The following is a 24,839-nucleotide window of genomic DNA, read 5'->3' as shown; positions in this document are numbered from 1 at the left end:
TAATAATAAATCAGTTGGCAGAATCAGGACTAGAACCCTTCTTTAGACTTCATATAAATTTCAATTTAATCCAGCATTGAATATAAGAAATCTGAATTCAGGAGCACCTGACTGGCTCAGTCAGAAGAGCATGCAACTCTTGATCTCAGGATCATGAGTTCAAGCTCCACATTGGATGTAGAGATTACTAAAAAACAAATAAATAGACTTAAAAAAAAAGGAATCTAAATTAAAAATTCGGTATAATTAAAGATGTTGCTCCATGAACTGCATTTTACAAAAAGGATTCATAATAGGATTCTAAGTCTTATAAAATTTCCTAGTATAAGCCAGTTATGATATAACTAAACATAAAATAATTATGTTTTCAAGGATGTTGCTAATTTATAGAGTAAGATAATATGCATCCTAGAGTATAATAACTTTATATATGAATACTCTGCATATTAGTCAGGTTTCTGCTATGATAGTGCTGCTTAACAAAACCACCAACATTTCAGTGGATTTCAGTAACAAATATTTTAATTTACACTTGCAAATCTGCAGGTCAGCTGTGGTTTCACTGATCTTGGCTGGTCCAGAATGGAGTATGGGTTTTGAGTCAGTTTCTTTTTTCTTTTCTTTCTTTCTTCTTTTTCTCTTTCTCTTTCTTTCTTTCTTTCTTTCTTTCTTTCTTTCTTTCTTTCTTTCTTTCTTAAAAGAGGTTTATTTATTTGACAGAGAGTGAGAGAGAGCATAAACAGGGGGAGCGGGAGCGGGAGAGGGAGAAGCAGGCTCCCTGCGAGCAGGGAGCCCAACGTAGGGCTCTATCCCAGGACCCTGGGATCATGACCTGAGCTGAAAGCAGAGGCTTAACCAACTGAGCCACCCAGGCGTCCCTTGAGTCAGTTTCAAGTCTGCTCCCCATGCTTGCATTCCAGGACTCAAGCAAAGGAACAACAGAGAATCCTAGCCCAGCCACATAAGTACATTTAAATCCTCAGCTTTATGTCACATCTACTTAAATTCCATTAGCCAAAGCACCATGACCAAGCCCAACATCAGGCACTGGAGTGGGAAAAGACTGGGGTGAGTACCCTCCATCTATATCAGTAAATATTGCTGCATTACCAGCAACTCCCAAACTCCGTGTCTTAAAAGAACAATTTATTATTTCTCATCAGTCTAAGAATTGGTTGAGGTTGTTTTGCTAATCTGGGCTGGTCTCATGCATCGGTGGGCTGTGAACTGGTCCCTCTGGGGTCGCCTTAGCAGGGGCAACACAGCTCTCTTCCATGTGGCATCTTATACTCCAGCAGGCCTGCTGTCATTTGTTCTTATAATGGTGACAGGGTCCAAGAGAGAATGGAAGATTCCAAGGCTCTTGAGCTAGCCTTTGGAACTTGTATGGCGTCACTTCTGCTGCATTCTATTATCTACAGCAAGTCAGGAGATGGTCCAGATTCAAAACGTGAGCAAGTAGACTGCAATGCCTGATGGGAAGAGCTGCGAAGGCACATTGTGGAGTGTTCCTTTCTCTAACAGAGATGCCACGTAAGGAAAAAAAAAAAAAAAAAAACAACCCACCCTGGCTTGCTTATCTTGAGATCCTACTGGGTGCTGTCCAAAACCATGAAGACATCACCAGATGATGGATTTTTTTCCCACGAAGACCTTGGTCAGGCTCACACTGAGACCCTGAGGAAGCTGTTTACTAGCACCTGATGAGAGGAGAGGAAGGGGACACATTTTACTTGGTCTAATTTAACTCTCCATATGTTCAGTGGTCATCATTCAATTAACTGTAGTAAGAAACTATATGATCAGAGGAATTGATACTAAATTTGGGTAATGAATAAAATTGTGCAAATAGGGTGTGAATTTTATTCTCATCCTCTCCTTCTTTTCTCCCTAGGATCCCTCACTTCCCCTGTGGATGTCTTTGCAGGGACCTGTGGTGGATTGTACTATTTTCCCCAGTTCTTCAGTGGAGTGTATTTTCCTACCCCATTGATATGAGGCTTAGGCATGTGACTTGCTTTTGGTTTATGGCTTATGGGTAAAAGCAATGGTGTGTCAGTTCTGAAGCTAGGTCTTACGAGACACCGTTTCTTCTCATGTTTTGTGCTTCTGTCCTCGGGCAGCTATGGCTCTAAGGAAGATGAAAGACGTATGGAGCAGACCTGGAGCCAGTCTGCAGCCTGCGGCCAAGGCCAGCTGGGCCCAAATTAGGTCATCCAACCCCACCTCCTCTGCAGACAGGTGAATAAATGATTATCATTTTAAGCTACTGAGTTTTAGGGGGGGATTGTGATTTTAGGGTGATTTGAAGCATTATTGTGGAATTAGTTAACTGAGTCCCAAAATTCCCAGGGAAATGAGCTGAACCATCTATGACTCAGATTCACCTTTATCCACACAAAACTTGAACAAATTCTCTATAAAATTGTATAGGTTGAAGACATTCATATTCTACATTTGTAAATTGCCACATCTACATAACTCCTCCACTATTACTAACCCAATCTTTCTTTGACTTAATTTCAAATCAGTCATTTAGATCAACATTTCCACCTACCCATATCCAAGCAATAATATCCATGAAATCAAAGGTTTGGTGTGTTGTTATATTTTTCCCATCTATCTCTGTATCTCTATCTGTATATATGTATTTACATACATACTGTGGTAGTGATCATTCTATGTGCGCATCACCAAGCTTCACTTGCTATTTTCCTGGGCACATAGAATGATAACCTTTCCAAGCTAGGTGGGACCATGTGACCACATTCTGGCCAAGACTGGCTAGATCAAGAATGCTCAGAATCAGTGGTAATGATTTACTCATTTTTAGACCTGGTTCCTGAAATCTTCTGTACTATCTATCCCCTTCTCTCTTTGCTTGTCTACTGGCTAAATGCAAAGAACATAGTTTAGGACTCCAGATTCCTTGAAAACGGCAGAGTCAGTTGAGGGAAGGAACCTTGATTTTTAAAATTATCTTATAGATCAGAGGCCTATCCCCATCTCTCTTCACCCTCTCCGCCACTCCACCAGCCCACACTGGACTGTTCATGAGTGAAAAATCAATGCTTACTGTGTTAAGCTACTGAGAATTCAGGACGTATTGGTTTTAGCAGTTAGAGTTACCTGTCTAATAAAAAATGCATCACCCTTAAAATTAGAATATATCCATCGATTTATTACCTAAGCTTACCTCTGTACCCACCTGTGATCCATATGCCCTACTTTGGAAACACTGCTACGATCCATCTTCTCATTTTATAGTCAAAGAAACAGCCCCAGAGAGGGAAGGTGCCACCCAAGTGTGCACAATGAGTTAGAGCAGGAGCTGAGGCTCAATCCAAGATGCCCAAGTTCCAGACTGGTTCTAGCTCAGGAATGCTGTGCATCTATTTGATCCCCTCAGGATTATGCAATAGTTTATCATCCATACTGCCGACATCCCCTATTGCCTTGGCACTGCTGACAGATGCCAAGGACTTCCCTCTTTGCTCACCTGTGACTCTGCTTGAGGTTCTTCTCTGGCCATAGGGGTGCGTCCTGCCTGCATGCGGTGATGAGTGCCCTGCGCTGCCCTCCACCAGTACACACACAGGAGCTGGTGGGCAAATACTCCCATTTCCTTCCTTTGAAGCCTGGTCTACACAGTCTTTCAGCAGGGACTTCAGAGGGACTGAGCCCCTCCTTACCCACCTACATCCCCTCTCTGGGCTCCTTCCCTTTTCCTCTCATTTCCTCCTGACACGGCAAAGAACTTGAGGGAAGACATCTCTGAGGAGGTGGCCTCTGAACAGAGCCCTGAATGTCAGGAGGGACATGCTAGAACAGAGTCTTGGGCAAAAGAGTCACCACTTAAAACATCCCTGGAGGTGGGAGAGGGCTTGACATGTCCAAGGCATAGAAATGAAGCCTGTGTGGCTGTGGCAAGGGGGTGAATGGTGTATGTATCTGGGGGGGTCTGGTGGGGGGGAGGGCTCTTAGAGAGGTGGGCATGGGCTAGATCCCTATGGAGAGGTTTGAATTTGTCCCAAGAAAGATGGAAGGCCAGCAAAGGGTCTTCAGCAAAGGAGCCATTTAACCAGATTTGTTTCTAGAGTTCAATAAGAGATCGTCCCAAGAAAATCCAGGGACCAAGGCATTAATGCTTTTTGGCAAGAGACAGTATAGGTGTACAACGAGGTTCACCTGTGAGCTCCCTCTTGGAGGGGAGGCCGGGCCTGGTGGGGACCAGAGTCTCTGTACACGGTAACCAACGCCTGCCCTTTGCTTTCCATTTTCACCACATCTCTCTGTTCCTCCTTCGAGTTGGAAAGGGCTGGTGTATGTGGCCCTGGAGGGGGGGCAGTGAAGGTACCCCCACTGCTTTCTAAGCTGACTCCTTGGGCCCTAGTCTGTCTTAAGTCCTTAAACTGCCAGCTACATCATGCTAAATCCAGAGTGGAGTTAATTCAACTGGGAAGAAAATATGAGCCACGATTAAACAGGCATTTCCCCCCGCACTTTGCCCCATGCGGAATAAACATCTTTTTGTACCACAGCCCATTAAAATTATTAAAGAAGGCTCCAGCAATATTTCCATTAGAGATTCTATTACAAAGGTGGGCAAACTGGGCCCTTGAAAACTCCAACAAGGGATCCTGGAAATGGCAGGGAAAATTGTGAGCTGTAGATGTAAAGTAATTGACTAAAAGTGGCCCAGACAGGCAGAACAACTCGGCCCACTGAGGGTAGTCTCTGTCACCCCGTTTCCGTCAGAAGTGGGGAAGTCTGTTGTGAAAGCAATTAGGTTGTCTGAGACTTGGAACTGAGACATCTCAAAATTAAAATAAAACTATGGAAATCCAAAACCAATCAATCCTCCAAAGACTGATTAAGTCTGTCTTTAAATGTACAGATGCTTGAATAATATTATTTGAGTTATTATATTCATGAGGATTCTGAGAAGTCTTACGGCGTTACTAAGTTATACGCAAAATGATTTTGCAAAGCTGTTTTTGGTGTGAGCCAATGTGACAAGCACTTGAATAAGCAGTTTTTTTCCTCCGAGAGGCACATGTATTGTGGTTTCAAAATGGGTTTAAAGAGTTGGGTCAGAAATTGTTTTAAAAGGTGAGTTTACCCTTGCAGGTTTTGCATTTCTTAATCTGAAGCCCTTAGCCCCCAACCCCACTCTGAAGTTTAAAGAGATGGTTTGATAGTACAAATTACTTTCTTTGTTTTCCATTTAACAGAGCTTGTGTTTTTTATGGGCATATAAACTATTTTTATAACTTAAATCTCTACAAACTGTGGCATGAAGAGAAATAGTCAATGGCTATAAAAAATGTATGATAAATCACAGCTAATTAAAAATGCAAGTATTGACCACATTAACTGAGTCAAGTAATTGTTCTTTTACACTATAACTTAATTACTTTTTAATCCATAAAGGCTCATCTTATTAAAATAGGCTGTTATCTCAAGTACACTGAGGTTATTAAAAATAAATTAAAAATCTGAACAAGATACGAAAGTTTGACCTGTGGACATTAAGATGAGTATTTGCAAATGAAAAAGGTACATATTCACATGGATCTTCATGAGATTGCTGAGGGAGAGATTTTACTTCATTTTTCCCTATTTATCTCTAACTTTAGAGAAAGGGTTCAAATCATTATGTTATCAACCTGCCCACTCTCTATGCTCTGATATTTCTCATAAAACAGGGATAATAATAGGAGCTACTTGTAGGGCTGTTGCAGGTATTAATTCAGTTAATAAAGAATCTAGGACAGTGACTGGCACAGGGTAACTTTCAATACATGATACTTCTATTCCCCAGCCCCTAGCACCCAGTTATTGAGCATGTAGCTAATGCTTAGCAACTACTTACTAAGGAGTCTTCTGGTAAGGGAGACCTTGTCTAGAATTTGAATGATAGGACAGATATTCTCATTAGCTAAGGGAGGCCACTTAAGCTCATTTAACTCCCTTCATCAACACTTACCCTGTGCTACAGGGAGTTATCAGTGGAGTGCTGGAGAAAAACTTGTAAGAGCTGAATGTTAAATTTCCAGGAATTTTGTGAGCTGCTTTTATTTTATTTATTTATTTATATTTTTTATTATTATGTTATGTTAATCACCATACATTACATCATTAGTTTTTGTTGTAGTGTTCCATGATTCATTGTTTGCGTATAACACCCAGTGCTCCATGCAGAACGTGCCCTCCTTAATACCCATCACCAGGCTAACCCATCCCCCCACCCCTCCCCTCTAGAACCCTCAGTTTGTTTCTCAGAGTGAATAGTCTCTCATGAGCTGCTTTTAAACGTGACAGTTACTAAGAATTAAATTACCTAAATGTGCAATTAAATAAATTATACTAAAAGCAAGGTAATACCCAAAACTTAACATTTCCTCATTATTTTCCATTTTATGATGACCTCTGCTCTTGCATTTATTCATATCTGTCATAGCTACGTGGTGGGAAAACTGTATAATGCTGTGCTTTTACACATCTCTTCCCGACTCTGTGTTCAGTGATGGTACTTCATGTTGGTAGATGGAAATCAGCCGTGGGGTGAATATTTACACCATAGAAACCGGCAAATGCTACAAATCAGGGCCCCCCCACTCCCCAAGTCCCCCCACCCCAAGCTACTAACTATTTATCAGCACACCTCTGACTGTGCTCAGCCGGAAGGGGGCAGAGATTAGGAGGGATGGATATCTTCAAAAAAAATTTATCATTTAACGAAACTTACAATTTTTTATTGCCTCATCCCCAATTTTTCTTCATGTTTAAATTTTCACAGGTCATTACATCAGGGAAAACTGAACCTGTATTTGTGAGATTTCTGATCGCTCAGAGTGAAGATCTGCATGTACTTCTTCTTCTCATTTTCTTTCTTTGCACATAAACATTACCTAGGTAACTTTTGGTAGCATAGGAATAGTAGTTTATGCCACTTGCTGGCTCTCTATCCCCCAAATACATTTGAAGTTCCTCAAGCTGTTACCCACAGACCCAGCCACTCAGCCAGGCCTCCTTCAGGCCCCAAGGCCCCTCCAACAGCCTTGACCTTCTCATTTTCACTCTTGTCTTTCAATCCCTTTCTCCACATAGCAGTAGGGATGATTTTTTTTTTCAGAATACATTAACTTTACATGTTCCCACTCTTTAAAAAAATTGCTTTCCTGAGGTATGATTGACATACAAAAAGCTGTACATATTTAATATATACAACTTGATGAGTTTGGAGATAACTATACATTTGTGAATCCATTAGCATAATCTATGCCATAAACATACCCATCACCTCCAGAAGTTTCTTCCCGTTCTCTTTATTTATTTATTTTTTTAAAGATTTTATTTATTTATTTGCCAGAGAGAGAGATAGCGAGAGCAGGAACACAAGCAGGGGGAATGGGAGAGTGAGAAGCAGGCTTCCTGCCGAGCAGGGAGCCTGATGTGGGACTCGATCCCAGGACCCTGGGATCATGACCTGAGCCGAAGGCAGATGCTTAACGACTGAGCCACCTAGGCGCCCCCGTTCTCTTTATTTTTGCTATGATTATTATCATTTTTGTGATAAGAGCACCCTTGTGATCTAGCCTTTTAGCAAATTTTAAAGTCTACTATACAATATTACTAACTATAGGCATTATGTTATATAGTAGATCTCTAGGACTTAGTCATAGGAATAATCTTTGAAACATGCAAATCAGGTCATGCCACTCCCATCTGAGAACCTATCGGGGTTGTGCATTGCACTTAGAATAAGATGCAAATTCCTTGCCATGGCCAATAAGAATCTACAGGATCTGGTCTTTGCCTGTTTGCCCCACTTTGTCTTCTCATTGTTTCTCTGACAGTGCCTGGAACACGTCCATTTTTTTCTGTGTCAGGGTCTTTGCACAATGACTCTGTTGTCTGACCATCCCCGCACTTCCCAGTTCCCCAAAGCCTAGCCGCTTTTTGTCTTTCAGATTTTAGCTGAAGTGTCACCTCCTCAGAGGTCTTCTTTGGTCATACTATATACAATAGGTCCCTCCTCTTATATTTGTCTTTACCATGGGTCTGTATCTCTTTCATTTATTGCATTTTTCATTATCTGTAAATGTGTACTATTTGTTTACTTGCTCGTCTTTTGGCTGGTTCCCCAACAAGACAGGGAGCTTCAAGAGCTTAGTGCCTGGGTCTGTCTTGTTTCATCTGAGCGTGCCCAAAGCCTAGCACAGGGCCAGATACACAGCGGGCTCTCAGTTACATTTGATGAATGAAAGATGCATGAATATAATCTTTAAGCGCAGAGTTACATTTTGCTATAACTACCAGTTTCAAATGAAAATATAACTCATGGGGTGCCTGGGTGGCTCAGTCAGTTAAATGTCTGCCTTTAGTTCAGGTCATGATCCTAGGGTCCTGAGATGGAGCCCCATGTCTGGCTCCCTGCTCAGTGGGGACTCTACTTCTCCCTCTCCCTCTCCCCTGACTTGTTCTCTCTCTGTCTCTCTCACTGTCAAATAAAAATCATAAAAAAAAAAAAAAAAGAAAATAGCACTCATTTTGCTTTTTTCTCTTTTGACAGGATAACAAAAAATTTGTTTCCCAACACTCTCATGTACTTCTTCCCACTTTTCTGCCTTTACTGGTCTGTTTTATTTTTATTTTTTTGCCTGGCATACCTGCTGCCCATCTGTCACCTGTTGTCCTTGAGGTCTCATCTCAAAGGCCACTCCCCCATGAGCTTTCCTCTGCTCTTCCCAGATGGATATGCCCTTTATTCAACCTCCCTCCTCCTCTCTTGTGCCTTCCTAAAGGCTCTTACCTTGCTGAATGTGATTGTAAAGGAGACTATAAACTTTTCCAGAGCCTATACAGACCCATATCCCCGAGGAACTTAACAGCATGCTTTATAGATAACCCTGCCCTCAGTAGAAGTTGCTCAATTAGTTTATGATGAAAAACAAAAAAAAAAGAGTTAATTACCCAAATGTTTCCAAATGTCCAGATGTTTATCTTCATATAGGAAAAAAGAAAACTTTGAATGACTGATTAAACGTCTTCCTTTTCATCTTTGTGGTTTAGAATTGTTTAAATGCAATCCCATGGTTTATTTCTTATCAGCTTAACCATGTTCTCTCCTTTGCTCAAATAGTGCAAATTTGCCTTCACCTAGTGCTTCCTCTTTAGAAAAAATCTTTAAAAACTTGGCATTTCATCTTTAAGGAAAGGCTGAGAAACACTAAAAATACTAATATTGAATAATAAATATTGTGAGGTGAAATTCCTTTGTGCATTTTGTAGGAAGAGCCAAGGCAGACCTGCTCAAAGGCCTGGCAGTCTCTCTAGGCTGGGATCAAAGGGCAGGTGACCTAGATTCCAGCTGATGTTTGCAGCATAATGTGTTTGCAACTCTGCCTCCAAATTCCATAGAAAGTCACGGTGAAATGAGTGGGGTTGATGATGACTCCATTTTCTGAACTTAAAACGCTTAAGAATAGTAATGTGCCACTCATTTTCAAAGTTAATGAAGGGCTTGTTTTTATTGTGACCTTGTACAGATATATCTTCTAACCAAGCTACACAAAATGGGGGCTGTGAACTTTCTGGGGTGATGGCAATGATCTCTATCTTGATAGGGGTGTGGATTACCCAGGCACACTTTTGTTAGAATTCATAGAACCAAGCATTTAAGGCAGGCCTGTGTGTTTCCCCCTATAGACATCAGACCACAATTTTAAAAGGAAAAAATAAAACATAAGATATGGGCATTGAAAAACAAACCAATTAGTACAGAATTGGATAAAGAAAAAGATTCACAATAAGAAAATGACACAGGCAATTATGACAGAATGCGATCCATGGCCAGGAGCAGCCTTCAGCATCACCTGAGACCTTGTTTAGAAGTGAAGACCCTCAGGCCTCACCAGTGCCCTCAATCAGGGCCCATAGTTTAGCAAGCAGGCCTAGGTGAGTTGTCTCCAGTCAAAGCTTGAGAAGCTTTGCCTTGAAAAAACTGGGGGAGAGGGGCACAGTTATCTTCTCCCCACCGCGATCCCTTTTGCCATCTGTGAGGTGACGAAGTTTGCCTGTTACTTTGGTTAAAATGTAGTGAAGTTTGCCTGTTACTTTGGTTAAAATGTAGCCATTTCTTACTTTCCCCCACTTTGCAGAATCCCCTCTTCCTTCTCTCCCTCCCAGCCCCCAGTGCCTGTGCCTGGTTTTGGAGGCTGTCATCCAGGCCCGATTTTGTTGTTCCTAGCCACGCAGTGACTGGGTGAACTAAGCCTAGTGGAAACCACTTAACATCCTGCACTTCTGTTTACCCTTCTTTACAAAAGACAGAATGGCACTGGACTACCCAGAGCTTAAATTAATTAATGTTTATAGAGCACTTCAAGCCTTGGGGATAAAAGCCTCTTTGAAAGTGTGTGTAATTATTATTATGGCTAATGAAGCTAGTTGCTAACCCCTCCCCCTCACTGGGGGGCGGGGAGCTGCCCTCGGTAACAAAATCCAGAGAAGGTGAAAATTTAACTCAAATGTCATTTTCCTTCTTTGGTTCCTCTATTGGTATTTTCAGGGTTCTTTCTTTCTTTCTTTCTTTCTTTTTCTTTCTTTCTTTCTTCTTTCTTTCTTTCTTCTTTCTTTCTAACTACATACTGCATTGCATGTAAGATGAATTAAGTCAAGTGTGTTTATGGTAAAATAAGCAAAACATATTCCAAATTCAGCGCTTTTCTCTGGCAGCATACGCTGCACTCCTCTTGTTCGCTTGGTTGGGAAGTGAGATCCAAAAAGCCTCAAAGAGAAGTTTTTTACTAGAAGGTGACTTAGAGTTTATAGTGATGGTTCTCATGATGTTGAGGTTTATTATTTAGTCTTGGGGTTGACCAACTTCTAGGAACATAAAATTTAGTGCTAATTGCAGTAATACGAAGACATTCTCCATAGGTCTCTGCTCTAGGAAAATTACAGTTTAAAGGAACAGATGCATCTCCAAGTGGCAAAGGTACAGCTGAGAGTGTTCCAAGGGAGACCCGTTTACCCAACGCAGATTATTGCACGAAGGACATTCGGCATTGACAACTTTAACTTACTCTTTATTCATTTCTATGGTTTAAGTCTCAGATTGTCTCTGTTGGCTTGATTTCAGAGATTATGAAGGAAGTACATGCAAAAAGTCAATGAAGTTGCCTCAGTGCCTTTTGGGACCTTATTTTAAAATGATGTATTATTTGAGTTTTGGGAAATCAACTCACATTTATATGTACCAGGAGAAATTTGCTACTTTACCTATTTGGAATCATTTTGAAGAGAGAAACTTTAGTACAAAATGATCTTTTAAGGATAAATTCACATGTTTGTTAACTGGGCTTTATTACAGCTAGATAAAGCTATCCAGGTAAGAGTTCCTGGATCAGGCCTCAGGACTTGTTTGTGCAGGAGTGAAGTCAACACTGTTGGTTGAAGGAGTTGATCTACAGCAGAGGCCACCCTTGGAAGAGGAAGAATCACTGCAACTGAAGTGTAGGCGATAGCTTGACTTACAAATCTCTAGATATGGGCACCATCTTGGCAGCTTCTTCAGGCTCCACCCCCTTCACTTCCTTAGTATCCAGCCCCCCCCCCTCCCTGCCAAAGGTTTAAGACCCTGATTGGGGGATGGTGGGCAACTAGTCCCTGAAAATCAGAGTCAGAGTCCTAGAGGCAAATACACCAAGTCAGTTATGAACATAAATATCAAATTCACTTAGGGGACAACAGTCAATTAAGAGGCATTCCTGGGAATCTCCTTTGCTCTACAACTTGAAAAGTGGTTCCTGCCTTCAAGGGGCTTGTGAGATACCTATAGAGACAAGATAAACAGATTCATATTTGTCTCTTCCCCTAGAGGAGCTTTATGAGGGCAGGACCCAGGTTTTTGTATTACTCACTGTCTAGGTCTTGGTGCAGAGTAGAAGAGCCATACATGTGTGTGTTTTTTTAAAGAATTATTTATTTATTTGAGAGAGAGAGAGAGGAGGGGCAGAGGGAAAGGGAGAGACTGCTTGAGACCCTGAGATCATGACTTGAGCCGAAATCAAGTGTAGGAGGCTCGCTGACTGAGCCATCCAGGCGCCCCCAATAGATGATTTTTAAATGCATGGAAGGAGGAGAATGGAAGAAAGGAAGGATGAAAGGTAGGAAAGAAGTGAAATAAACTAAGCATGTTGTTTGTTATTCAAATAGAAGTCAATTACTATGTGCAAATTTCAGGGAGGAGGAAGGCATTGAACAGGGATCAAATGTCAGTAAGGGCTTGGAGAAACAAGTGGGAAAAGGAAGACATTGCAGTGGAGAGAAAGGAGAACAAGGATGAAAATGAGTATGTTTGTGGGATGAGGTGAGAATTAATGGTTAAAAAAAAAAGATGAATGGTTAAAAAAAAAAGATGAAAGATGAGTGGAGACAACTTACAGGCATTTAGGTTAAGGTAGAGAGACAGAGTTGCCCTTTATCAGGTCATGTCCCCATAATAATGAAGATATATTAAAAACTAAAACATTTAGTTAATAATCCAGACATTTCCAAATAACTGAACATTTGTGATATCTGGAAAAGAATATTGAAATATTAATTAGGTTCACATTTTTCAGGCTTTTGACAAAGACCTGTAGAAAATCCCAGAAAGTCTTTGTTATTTATATATTCATCCTGGTGATAAGTTTTTAATTTTTTTTTGAAGTAGTTTGTGTCTTAGGAAAGGAATAATTATAATAGTATATTCATGAAAATGAAGCCCTTCCTTTTTTTTCTTGGAAACTAAATTATTTCTCAGGGGGTGTGTCCAAAATCAGGAAACAACAGAAAGAGGTTAAAAATATGTTTAAAACCTTTCTAAATCATTTGCCAGGATACAACTTGAACCCTGGCCTCCCTGGACATGAGTTGAATACGACATACTTACTCTGTTCTTTGAATAAAATAATAAGGGGGAAAGTACAATTTTTCACCTAACTTATAAAGCACCATGATTGCTTAAGCCCAGACTCTTGATGTTTTATCCAGGATTGAGCCAAGTCAGTGAATGAAGTGTAGGTACATTTTGACTCGGTCTGGATGAAGTCTTTGAGTGTTCAGACAGGCAAATCTAAGAATAATAGTAGTGAGTGGAGTGTGAACTTTCCCATTCATCTTAATGGTGTTGTCAACTATGAAGTTTAATTATATCACTGTTAGCCATTTGATGGCAGTTATGAGACTCAGAGGCCAGCAATTAGTGGTGACTTCTAGCCCAAAGAAGTACCTCCAGTTTCTTGATTGTTGTAATGATTGTTCGCTAAGCAAAGGTCAGTTACAGTCCTTTTGATCCCAGTCAATCGCCTTAGTTACTGAGTCATTAGCTGCCTAATAATTGGCAAATCCTCTGGTCAGCTAGCTCTGTCTTAGGTGTGTTGGTCATTCTTACCAGATGAACCAACTTGTCTTTCATTTCTGATTATGATTTCCTAAAGAAAACCACAAAATATAATTAAGAAATGGCCAGTGAGCAAGTTCTTTTTTTTTTTTAAGATTTTATTTATTTGACAGAGAGAGCACAAGCAGAGGGAGAAAGAGGGAGAAGCAGGCTCCCTGCTGAGCAAGGAGCCGGATGTGGGACTCGATTCCAGGACCCCGGGATCATGACCCGGGCCAAAGGCAGCCGCTTAACTGACCGAGCCACCCAGATGTCCCAGTTCTGTTTCTTTTGTGTGACTGCCCCTGCTCCCCCTCTAGGGGGGTCTAGTCCTGCTCACTAACCTGCTGAATACTCAGTGTGCTTGAGTTGCAACTGACAGGCGGAGCCCCCAGGGAAACAGAGCTCATGGTCCATTCATTCCTTTATTCTTTCATCTATTCATTTCCTAAATATGTTTCGGACCCTACTATGTGCCAGACACTGGTTTAGAGTAAGCTTGGCCGACAAGACCCTTAGAGCTTACAGTATACTAGTAAACACTTTGGAATTGACTTGTGTAATTCCAGTACACGGTAAAGAGTTTAGAATTTACTCTAGGGTGATAAGGTGTTATGATGACAATAGAGCAGGGTGCTGAGGGTCGTGTGGGCATTACTCTGGATCAGCACTGAACAATAGAAATACCATGCAAGCCAAAATATGAGCCACATATGTCATTTTAAATTTTCCTCTAATCACATTAAGAAAAGTAAAAAAAAGAAAAAGGCAAAATTTTAATGTTTTTTAACTCAGTATATCCAAAATAAAATTTCAACATGTAATCAATATAAAAAACTATTAATGAGATGTTTTACATTCTTTTTTCCCCATGTTAAGTCTTTAAAGTCAAGTGTGTATTTTACATCTATAGTACCTCTGAAGCACTCAACACCCACATATGGCTAGTAACTACAATATTGGACAGCGAGGCACAGTTTGAGATAGTGAGTGGAGAAGGACATTCCACCACCCTAATAGTAAGAAAGAACATCCATACAGAGATATGCAATCCAGACACAGGGATCACTAAGTACAAAGGCTCTGAGGCAGATTAAATTTTTAACCAAGTTTGATTTCAATTGTAAAATTAGGAAACAAATATAACTTGACATAATACTCGTATGTAGCCCTGCTAAATGATCAAAACCAAATTATCCTTTCAAAATGCTCATATAACCCAATAGGCCATTATTTCTTATGAGCTTAAATGAAATGACGTGTTTGGCTCAGTTTAATAGCTTGGTTGTAATAGAAATGAACTCTGGGTAAAACAAAACTTTTTAAAAAATAATGGTTAAGTGAAGCATCTTGAACATATTTTTTTTCCTTTTGTCTTCAAACCTGCGAATTCATCCCAGTCTAGTGTGTATTTTATGGATAAATATACTAATTGTAGATTCTAGGTTCTAATAGCATTATCTATCTTCAGGACAGGACTTTGTGAAAAATACATCTGTGTACCATTGCTTGTGTTTTTTCTTTCTCTGGAGGCAGGCTGTGTTTGACCCCTCTGTTAGCCCAGCAACATAATGAATTAATTAGAAACAAAGGTTTGCTATACATAGAAAATGAGAACTCACACACAAATCACCTAAAAAGAATCACTGAATGTATTTTAAAATAAAACGTCTGGGATACGCTTTTCATATCAAATAAGCATTCTCATATTTGCATACTAGTTTGATGTATGTCTTCGTTTAGATTCCTCCAGAACTGACCCTAAGAGAAGGATATGAATGTAAGAAGTTTATTCGAGGGGCAGTTCAGAATGCAGGGGTAGACAAGGGGAATGAGACCAGGAGGGAAAGAAGCCAATACAAGGTGCATTAAGAAGTCAGTCACCATGGTGGACTACTGGAACCTACTCAAGCTGCACTACTCTGGGATTTGTATAGAACATGTTCCAGAATTATTTCACTTCAGGGTTAATACATTTATTTCCCAACTCTGTCTCTCACAGGCTATGCTGCTCCAGGGTGGGGTAGAAAGACGTTAAATCCCTTAGCACTTGTGACCTGACTCCCACACTTGCAGAGAGGGCTCCAGTGTCCAGAGAAAAACCTCAGCAAAGGGATGTGGGGTCAGCAATTGGAAGTTGGAAAGGCCAAGTGAATCCAGTAGATCACTGACGGTAGCTGCCCCATGTGTATAATGGAAATTCATCCAGAAGTTTACCTTCAGCACTTAATAATTTAAGTGTACCTTACATCATCGAGCACGTTTCAAAGGACCTTCATTTACGTGATCTTACTCAGTCCTCACAGGGACCCTGAAGGGTGGGTTGAGCAGGGTTTCCTATTCATATGTCAGGATGGATTCATGGGGACCTCTGCTCCCGGATGGTAAAGGAGGAATGCAAGGATCTGGGTTTTGTGGAAATTATGTTGCCTCCGCAGCACCCTCATCCATTGGCTCTCTCCCCTATGCAACTATGCACTTGGCACTTGGCATGAAATTGACCCCATCCCCACCTATAAGGACGGGCCTTGATTGGCCAATCAGATCTTTGTATCCTTACCGATAAGGTGATTGGTGCAGTTTAATCAGAACAGAGTGAGGGACTATAGTAAACTAAATAGCTGGGATAAGAGAAAGACATATTTTTATATCTTTTTTAATTTTACACATGTATGAGACAATAAGTAGCCCTGTAGTTGTTGGCAGCCATTACGTGAGCATGAGACAACCCAGCCTTAGGGGGAAACCAATGTCACTGATGGCAGAAAAGACAGATGAAGAAAACACATGCAACACCCCCCCAAAAAAAACAAAAACAGAGTCCTTAGTGACATTGCTGACCCACTGGATAAAACCCTGCTGAAGCTGAGAAACCCCTTTTATCGTTTATGAAAACCATCTGGGGTTGGATTTTCAAACACTTGCAGTTGAGAACATTTTATCTGACTCCTGATTTGGTGCTCTACACCAAATGTGCCGTGTCCTCCTAGAATGAAATAACTTGAACCTCCTATATGCAAAATCTAGAGGGGTTTTATTTGTCATCTGCGCAACATGTTCACATAAATTTTATCTTATCATTTGAAATGTGTGTCAAAATCCACGGGAGCAAACATACAGTCCCCGTTACAGCTTGGAGACCAGCTCTGTGTCAAGAATGGCAGCAAAAGGATTAATTAGACAAAGAAGAAAGACTTGTTTCAATTTTAAGTGGACTTGTGGCTAATATAGAGAATAGTCTATGAAAACTTTTTTTTTTTGGGAAATCGTAATTTTAGATAACAAAGGAAGAATAGGTAAAACTAATAATATCTGGAAAATCAGATTTTCTCTTTTCGGGGGGGGGATCTGCAACTGTAGCCACTGTAAGGGGTTTGTCTACTTTCTTCTCCCTCACCTACCTCACTTATATAGATTAGAAAAGTGAAATACTCATTTTCTTAGCCCTATCTTGTTGCAGCTACGGATGGCTATGGGATATAGTTCCAGCCAATAAGATGCAAGCAGGCAGTCTTCTGGGGGAATTTCAGGGAAAGAATTTGTTTTCCTGATAAAATGGGACATCTAATGCCATCATACCTCTTACCTCTTTTCCCTGTCTTGAATGATGATGTGAAGTCCAGAACTACCGTGGCCATTTTGAGGTAATGAGGAGACAGATGGAGTGAAAAGGCAGAGATAATCTAGCTGGCCCTGTTGGGCTGTGGAACTCAGGCTTCGAACGGTTGTCTCTGAGCTTTCCTAACTGGTATACGCAACCACCTTAACAACTTTTTGAATATTTAAGGTTGTTTTAGATTTTTGCTTTATGTGGAGTTTTTATTTGTTTGTTTGTTTTAGGTTTTGATGGTTGTCACTTAATTCAGGAGATATTTATATGTCAAACATGTCAGTGGCTGACTGAGTCTTTTTTAAAAAAATTTATTTAATAAAAGAAATACCCACTTGCTCTGATAAAGCAGCAAGAACCTCTATTATGGTGTCAGACAGTTTGGGGAACATATCTGGGTTCTTCCCACTAACCACCTCTTATGATTTTTCATCTACTTGGGCAATTTCTCTCCTAATTGGTGTGTTTAGACCTTTCATATTTAAAGTGATTATTGATGTAATTAAATTATAATTAATCTGCTTGTCCCTCTCCCTCTTCCTCTGCACATGCTTTCTCTCTCTCTCTCTAATAAATAAATAAAATCTTTAAAAAAGAAGTGAATCTAAGTCCATCTTCCAATAACATCATAACACTTTACATGAAGTTTAGGTACCTTTTGGCAAAATATTCCCAATTCATCTCTCCTATGCCTTGTGACATTAATGTCCTTTTTAAACTTATTTATATGTTATACTCATTGCAATATACTGTTAATTATTACTTTTTATCATTTAAGCTAAGAATAATAAGAATAAAATATTTTACTTTACCTCTACTTATTCCTTCTCTGACGCTTTTTTGTTCTTTATGTAGATCTAAGTTTCTGACCTATATTATTTTTCTTCTACCTGAAGAACTTCTTTTAACATTCTTCTTGCAGAACAGGTCTACTTGTGATGAATTCCCTCAGTTTTTGTTTGTCAGAGAAAATCCTTATTTCTCTTTCAACTTTTTAAAAAGACTTTATTGTTAAGTCATCTCTACACCCACCGTGGGGCTTGAACTAGCAACCACAAGATCAAGAGTTGCACGCTCCACTGACTGAGCCAGCCAGGTGCCCCTCTCTTTCAATTTTGAAGGATTATTTCATTGGATATAGAATTCTAGGTTGATGGTTTTTTCTTCAACACTTCAAGTATTTCACTTCATTCGCCTTTTGCTGGAGGTTTCTGATGAGAAGTCCACTATAATCCTTATTCTTGTTCTTTAGGGAAGGTGTTTTTTCCCTGTGGCTTCTTTCAAGATTTTCTTTTTGTCTTTTTCTGCAGTTTGATTTTGATATGCCTAGGGTTTCTGGTTTTTGTTTGTTTGTTTGTTTTTGTATTTATCCTTCTAGGGTTCCCTGAGCCTCCTGAATCTACAATGTTTTAGCACCCATCAGTAGTTTTGGAAAGGTTTTTCCATTATTACTTCAAACATTTCTACTACTTCATCATTTCTTTCTTCTTCTGGTACTCCAATTACTTGTATGTTACACCTTTCAAAATTGCCCCACAGTTCTTGGATCTTCTGCTCTGGGAAATTTCTATAGCTTGAAGATAACTTAAACCTGTCTTTCAGCTCACTGTCTTTCCCCAGTCATGTCAAATCTACTGATGAGCCCATCAAAGGCATTCTTCATTTGAATTACAGTGCTTTTTAAATTTTTAAAATCCCCTTTTGATTTTTTTCTTGGAGTTTTTATCTCTCTGCTTATGTTAACCATCTGTTCTTGCATGTTGTCCATACTCTCCATTAGTGCCATTAATATATTAATCATAGTTATCTTAAATTCCTTGTCTTATAATTCAAACATCAGTGTCATATCTGAGTCTGGTTCTGATGATTGCTTGGTGTCTTCAGACTATATATTTTTTTGTATGTTGTATGTTGTATTAGGTAATAAGCACTAAGGTAAATTGTCCTTTAGTGTGAGGATTTATGTTTGTCTGGTTAGGACTATGAGTTTAAGCCTTGCTGTAGCTATGGGTGCAAGAATTTAGAATTTCTCTAGTGTCCTTGTTTTTGTCTTGACTTTGGACTTCCCTAAGTATTCCTTATCAGAGGGAGTCTGGTCGGCAGTTTTAGCTATGGTCCACTGTTGTTATACTGGACTCCTATTAGTATTATGATAAGATGTTGGGGAGGGAGTATGATTTATAGACTTCCAATTAAATCTCCGTGTTTTAGTAAGCTCCTGTCTTTGGGCTGTGACTTTTACAATTGGTTCACTAGTGGTTTATAGTTATTTTCCCCTCTGCTCCCTACTTCCTTCCCTGGTTGCAGTGTTCCCAATCTATTTCCTTGGAACCCTGTCCCATGTTGACCCCTTCCTCATTAGATGAAACAAGAAGGCTAGAGTGGACTGGAGTGGAAGACATGTCCCCTTCCCAGGTGAGATAAGGCTCTGGCAATGTTTTTTTCCTTGGAGAGTATGTCTTTGTTATGGAAATGTTCTGAACATATTTTTATAAGGATTACTCCCCTCCTGGCCAGTGGCTTCTTCACTGTGAGAACTTGATGGATTTCCTGGAGGTAAACCCCATGAGAATTTGCTCCCCGCCTCCCATCCAAGTCCAAGGCCCTAAGGAGATTCTTACTCTCATGCTAGTTCACACTTAGCTTCCAGAAATTCATCAGAATTACCTTTGAGTGTCCCTACTACTTTATGGCTCCAGCAGCTTCTGTTCCAGGTAAACAGATCATGACTATCACTTTTGGATGGCTCAGTCTCTCCAGATTTCCGAGCAGCTTTTTGCACACCTCAGTTTTCTGATGGGTCCAAGAAAGTCATTGATTTTCAGTTTGTTTAGTCATTTCTTGCTATAAGGATGGGAGTGACACTTTCAAGCTCTTTACATGTCAGAGCTGAACCCAAAGTCCCTTTACCTCCCCTTTAGGTCTCTCATTCCTTATCTATAAAAATGAGTACATTTAGAGCTACCTTGCAATGCTATTGCCATTATTTTGTGAGGCAATAATCTGTGAAAAAGTAATGTAATACCCATAGCAGGTGGTCAATGAAATGTCATTCTGTATTTACATTTTAGAGGGGATTCCATTATAAAGAAGAGAAGTAGATTTGAATTTGATACACTTACCTTGCATGAAATCAAGTAGATGTGCTCAAAACAAAAATTAATAGAGAGAAAATGATTTAAACAATGTAAATAGTTCTGCCTGTCAATCCATAGTAAACTTATGTCAATTAGCAGAAAGGAGCAGTAAAAAGCTGGGGAGGAATAAAAACTTCCAGGCAGGAGGAACAATGGATGGGAGGTGCCTGGGGCAGGAAGAAGCTAAGAACATTTAAGAAATATGGGAGTGGAGGGGCGCCTGAGTGGTGCAGTCAGTTAAATGTCTGACTCTTGGTTTCAATTCAGGTCGTGATCTCAGGGTCATGAGATCGAATGCTGCAAAAGGCTCCACGCACGGCACGGAGTCTGCTTGAGATTCTTTTCCCTCTGCCCCTCCCACTGGTGCTCTCTGTCTCTTTAAAATAAATAAACAAATCTTTAAAAAAAGAGAAATATGAGAGTGGAGCTGAAGGGAGAAAGAGGTGGAGATAATGCTGGAGGGGAGGCCTAGTGTTCGTGGCAGAGTGCTTGAACTCTGTTTTAAGAGGACTAGACTAGTTTCTCCACAACTCAGTTTCTATCATTCACATATTTAATAGGTAGAAAGTTGGAAATGGTGCCTTACTATGGATTTATTTTGTATTTCTTTTTATTGCAATCTGAAGTCAATATTCTTCTTTATGTATTTATGTGAAATATCATGTCTTTTATTTATTTATTTATTTATTTAATATTTTTAAAGATTTTATTTATTTATTTGAGAGAGAGAGAATGAGAGCACATGAGAGGGGGGAGGGTCAGAGGGAGAAGCAGACTCCCCGCCGAGCAGGGAGCCCGATGCGGGACTCAATCCAGGGACTCCAGGATCATGACCTGAGCCGAAGGCAGTCGCTTAACCAACTGAGCCACCCAGGCGCCCTATTTATTTTTAAATTTATTTTTAATTCTTATTGGTTCTTATTACTGTTAAAAATTTATTATATAATATATTATTTTTAAGTCTTCCATATTTGAGAGAAAATAATTTCCCCAAACTTTTGTTTTTCTTTCATTTTAGTTCTTACCATCTTAAAATGTATGGCTCTTCCCATCTGTTGGTGTGATAACTCAGTGATGTATAATGATAACCATTTATTTCTCACTTGTGTCTGTGAATTATCTGAAATTCAGCTGATCTAGACTGGACACTGTATGGACACTATGTAGATAGCCGGTGTTTTTGTTTTTGTTTGTTTGTTTTTTGGCAGGATGATCCTATAGATATATCGATGTTTGGTTTCTTGGAGTAGGTTGCAACAATGCTATAGTTGACTGGGCAAAATCTTGTGACTCCAGTGATCACAGGCCTCAAGGTTAGATGTTTGTAGGTGAAAGGGAAAGGTGTCTTTTTGCTTGGGTTTACCCAACAGCACACCAGGGATAAGGATTTGGGTGCCAGTAGTTAGTTTATTTGGTAGGCAATTCCAGAAGCATAGTGAGAGAGTGGGGAAGGGAGAAAAGAAAGAAAAAACAGCCAGTAAAGTGTTCATTGATGAGCAGTTTACCACCAGGGGCAGCTGGAGCTCTAGCCTGCTGAAGACACTCTGAGAAATTACATAGAACATACCTTCAAATTATCCCCCAAATTATCAAGAGATTGAAGTGCCCACCTGCCAATTCCCATCATTCACTGGGGAGGGTTGCTCCTGGGATAGCAACTTCTGTTTTATGTGGTCAGGGGGCTACTCAGAGAAAACCCTCAGGAAGAGGGATGCAAGTATTATGGCAGGAAGTTGTCAGTGTGCAGGAAAATGTCCACCAAGCTGCAGGTAATCTCCAGGGTGGGACAAGAAGACATAGGCAGAACATCTGCCAAAAGAAGGTACTGGAATGCAGAGACTAAAACAAGCCCAACAATGTCATGACTCTTCCTATTAATTACTGCTGCGAACTCAGCTGGCCTTCAGTAAAATACTTGTTATGTTTAACCAGACCATTGGGTTCTTTTACCAGAATGTGAACACCTTGCAGGTAGGGACAGAATGTTTGTCTTCCTTTCCCAACGTTTAGTTCAGAGACTGACACACCATTACTCAACAAATGATGGTGTAGGGAGGCAGTTTAGGTGAGTAGAGAGAGCTTGGCCTTTGGGGCTGGACAGACTGTGTAAGCTCTCATGGCTTGGTGATTTATATCATTGTTTTCCAATGGACAAGTTACTTGCTTCTCTTATTCTATTTCCTCATTTTCAACATTGAAATAGTGATGCTGGACTCAAATATTATTTTAAGAAGCAAATAAGTTAACAAATGTTCAGGGGTTGCTTGAGAATTTCTATATTGGGGGAACTTAGAGCAGACAGCAATCTAGACAGAAGGGAAAATGAGGCTAGGTACTTTGCAGAAGACTGAGATTATATCATTGGTTGGGGAAGAAATCCCTCCAAACACCCACTTGGTGCTTAGACTAGGGCTTGGTCCTTAGACTAGGGCTTAGCAGGTTACAGGCATTTAACCAAATGAAGATGTTATTATCAGGCTATTATGCACAAGATTGTCCTGGTTTGGAAATGTTGTGCTGAGAGTATATTGATAGTGTTTTTATCTAGTGATACATAACTGTTATTGCAATATAATGATGTGACTCCTGAAGTGGAAGCTTATAGTTCAAGGCGAGAGGGTACCCTTGAAATCATTACTTTTTCCTTATATTTCTCTCATGTGAGTATCTGGGTTCATGTGAGTGACTGTCAATCTCAGGAATCAAGATTCAGAATAAGATGAGGAACCCAACCCAAAGCCTGAATGAGTGATGAGAAGGTCAGTGTCCCTACCCTGAACATTGAGAATGGCCAATCCTGTCCCCATAGAGCATAAACTCTGTAGCATAGGGAGACTTGGTGGATGGTGGTGTCGGGGAAATCAACAAATTCATCCTATACAACAGGATGGGGTCCAGCTGTGTCAGTATGCTCACCATGTTTGCTGCTAGGCAGTTGGTGGGGTGTCTTGAGAAACTCGTAATAGGCTCCTCAGAGTAGGTGACTATGGGGGATAAGGGGCATGGTGGCTAGACATTGACTCTGAGTGATGAACATTCCATATCTGTGATCCGGGTTTCACTCTGGATGGATCCTAAGGCCTCTCAAGAGACCTCTCCTCTCTTTTGTCTCTGAATGCAGAGCCATAAACCTGTAAGCAGCCTTGACTAGTATCTTTAGGGCTTGGCACCCAGCCAGTAGGGATTTCAAATCAAGACAGGAAACAAAAAGAACTGTTAACCCAAGAGAGTAATTTTCTGAGCTATTCTAGTATATTGGTATTTTTCCTTCAAATTCAGTTTGTTTTATTTTTTAATTGTGGAAGATCACATTTCTCCCCGCCGCCACACACACACATTCATCATCTTTATCCAGAGAAAACCGGGTATAGTCTTCCAGATCTTTTCTTATACATTATATAAATATATGTTTTAAATATTTAATTAGTTTTGTAAAAATATTTATACTTCTAATATCAACAGATACATTTTTTTCAGTATCATTTAACCTTGAGTTCATTAACCTTAAATAAATCTTAAAATAGAAAAAAAAATTTTTAAAAATGAGGCATCAAAATTTAGTAAATCTCTTATTTATGGACAGTTATGTTATTTCCAACATTTAGATGTTATAAATAATACTTTGATCCTTGTTGCTAGATCTTTATGATATCCTTAATTATCCTTAATTTGTTATTAAGTTCTCTTACATATATATATATATATATTTTATCTCTTAGTCTCATTGGGCCACATTCTGAAAAATTTTCTTGCTTACAGTTTACTAATTCTCTCTTAAGCTTTGTCTATTTAACCTTACTATTGAGATTTTATTTTCGATTTATCATATTTTGACATTCCTAAAAGTTCCATTTTCCAAATCTGCCCCCTCCTTCTGATATTTTCCATTCATTTTCCAAAATGTCTTTCTTTAATCATTTAAACATGATTTTTTATGGATTCTACTGTCCTTGTTTCTGGTAACAACTTCTAGTGCTCTTGTTCATAGTGGATTCTTTCCCCATGAGTTTTGCAGTTTTGGGCCATGAGCTCATCTTCTGTGGGACCTCATTGGGAATCCTGGTGTAAGAATATGTCCCTTGAGGGCGCCTGGGTGTCTCAGTCGTTAAGCATCTGCCTTAGGCTCAGGTCAGGATCCCAGGGTCCTGGGATCGAATCCCACATTGGACTCCCTGCTCCGGGGGAAGCCTGCTTCTCCCTCTCCCTCTGCCCCTGCTTGTGTTTCCTCTCTCGCTGTCTCTCTCTCTGTGTTTGTGTCAAATAAATAAATAAATAAATAAATAAATAAATAAATAAATAAAATCATTAAAATAAAAAAGAATATGTCCCTTGAGAGAGATTTTCTGATAGCTTCTGCCAGGCACGCAATGGGTATTATGAACTCAGAACATGTTTTGTGTTAAGTTATAGACATGAGAATTCTAGTGTAAATCTGAATGCCAAATCTATGAAGTCAGACCAATGGTTATGAATTCTCAAAGTAGACCATTTATTTCTCCATTTAGATTCTAGACAGAAAAATGTCATTGTCATTTTTCTCAGCCTTTGGGTGGATTGTTCTAGTTCAGCTTCTTACTTCTCACTGGCCAGAGTCCTTCTCTGTGTCCCCTACATGGGTGTTAAAACCCAAACCTCTAAGTTATGAGAACAGAAAACGCCT

General features: G+C 39.9%; 1 long non-coding RNA gene across 1 annotated transcript in view; it reads left to right on the top strand.

The window, feature by feature from the left end:
• Positions 1-24,839, top strand: part of LOC145723841 (uncharacterized) — a 40,187-nt gene that overhangs the window by 11,338 nt on the left and 4,010 nt on the right. Inside the window, exons 3-4 of the long non-coding RNA XR_014149168.1 lie at positions 921-1,068; positions 2,124-2,241. This is a non-coding gene — a long non-coding RNA (uncharacterized LOC145723841). The remainder of the gene's footprint in view (positions 1-920; positions 1,069-2,123; positions 2,242-24,839) is intronic.

The sequence above is a fragment of the Leptonychotes weddellii genome, chromosome 10 (genome assembly GCF_054177405.1).
Source record: "Leptonychotes weddellii isolate Sample4059 chromosome 10, ASM5417740v2, whole genome shotgun sequence".
NCBI lineage: Eukaryota > Metazoa > Chordata > Mammalia > Carnivora > Phocidae > Leptonychotes > Leptonychotes weddellii.
This window is presented reverse-complemented; position numbering and strand designations above follow the sequence as displayed.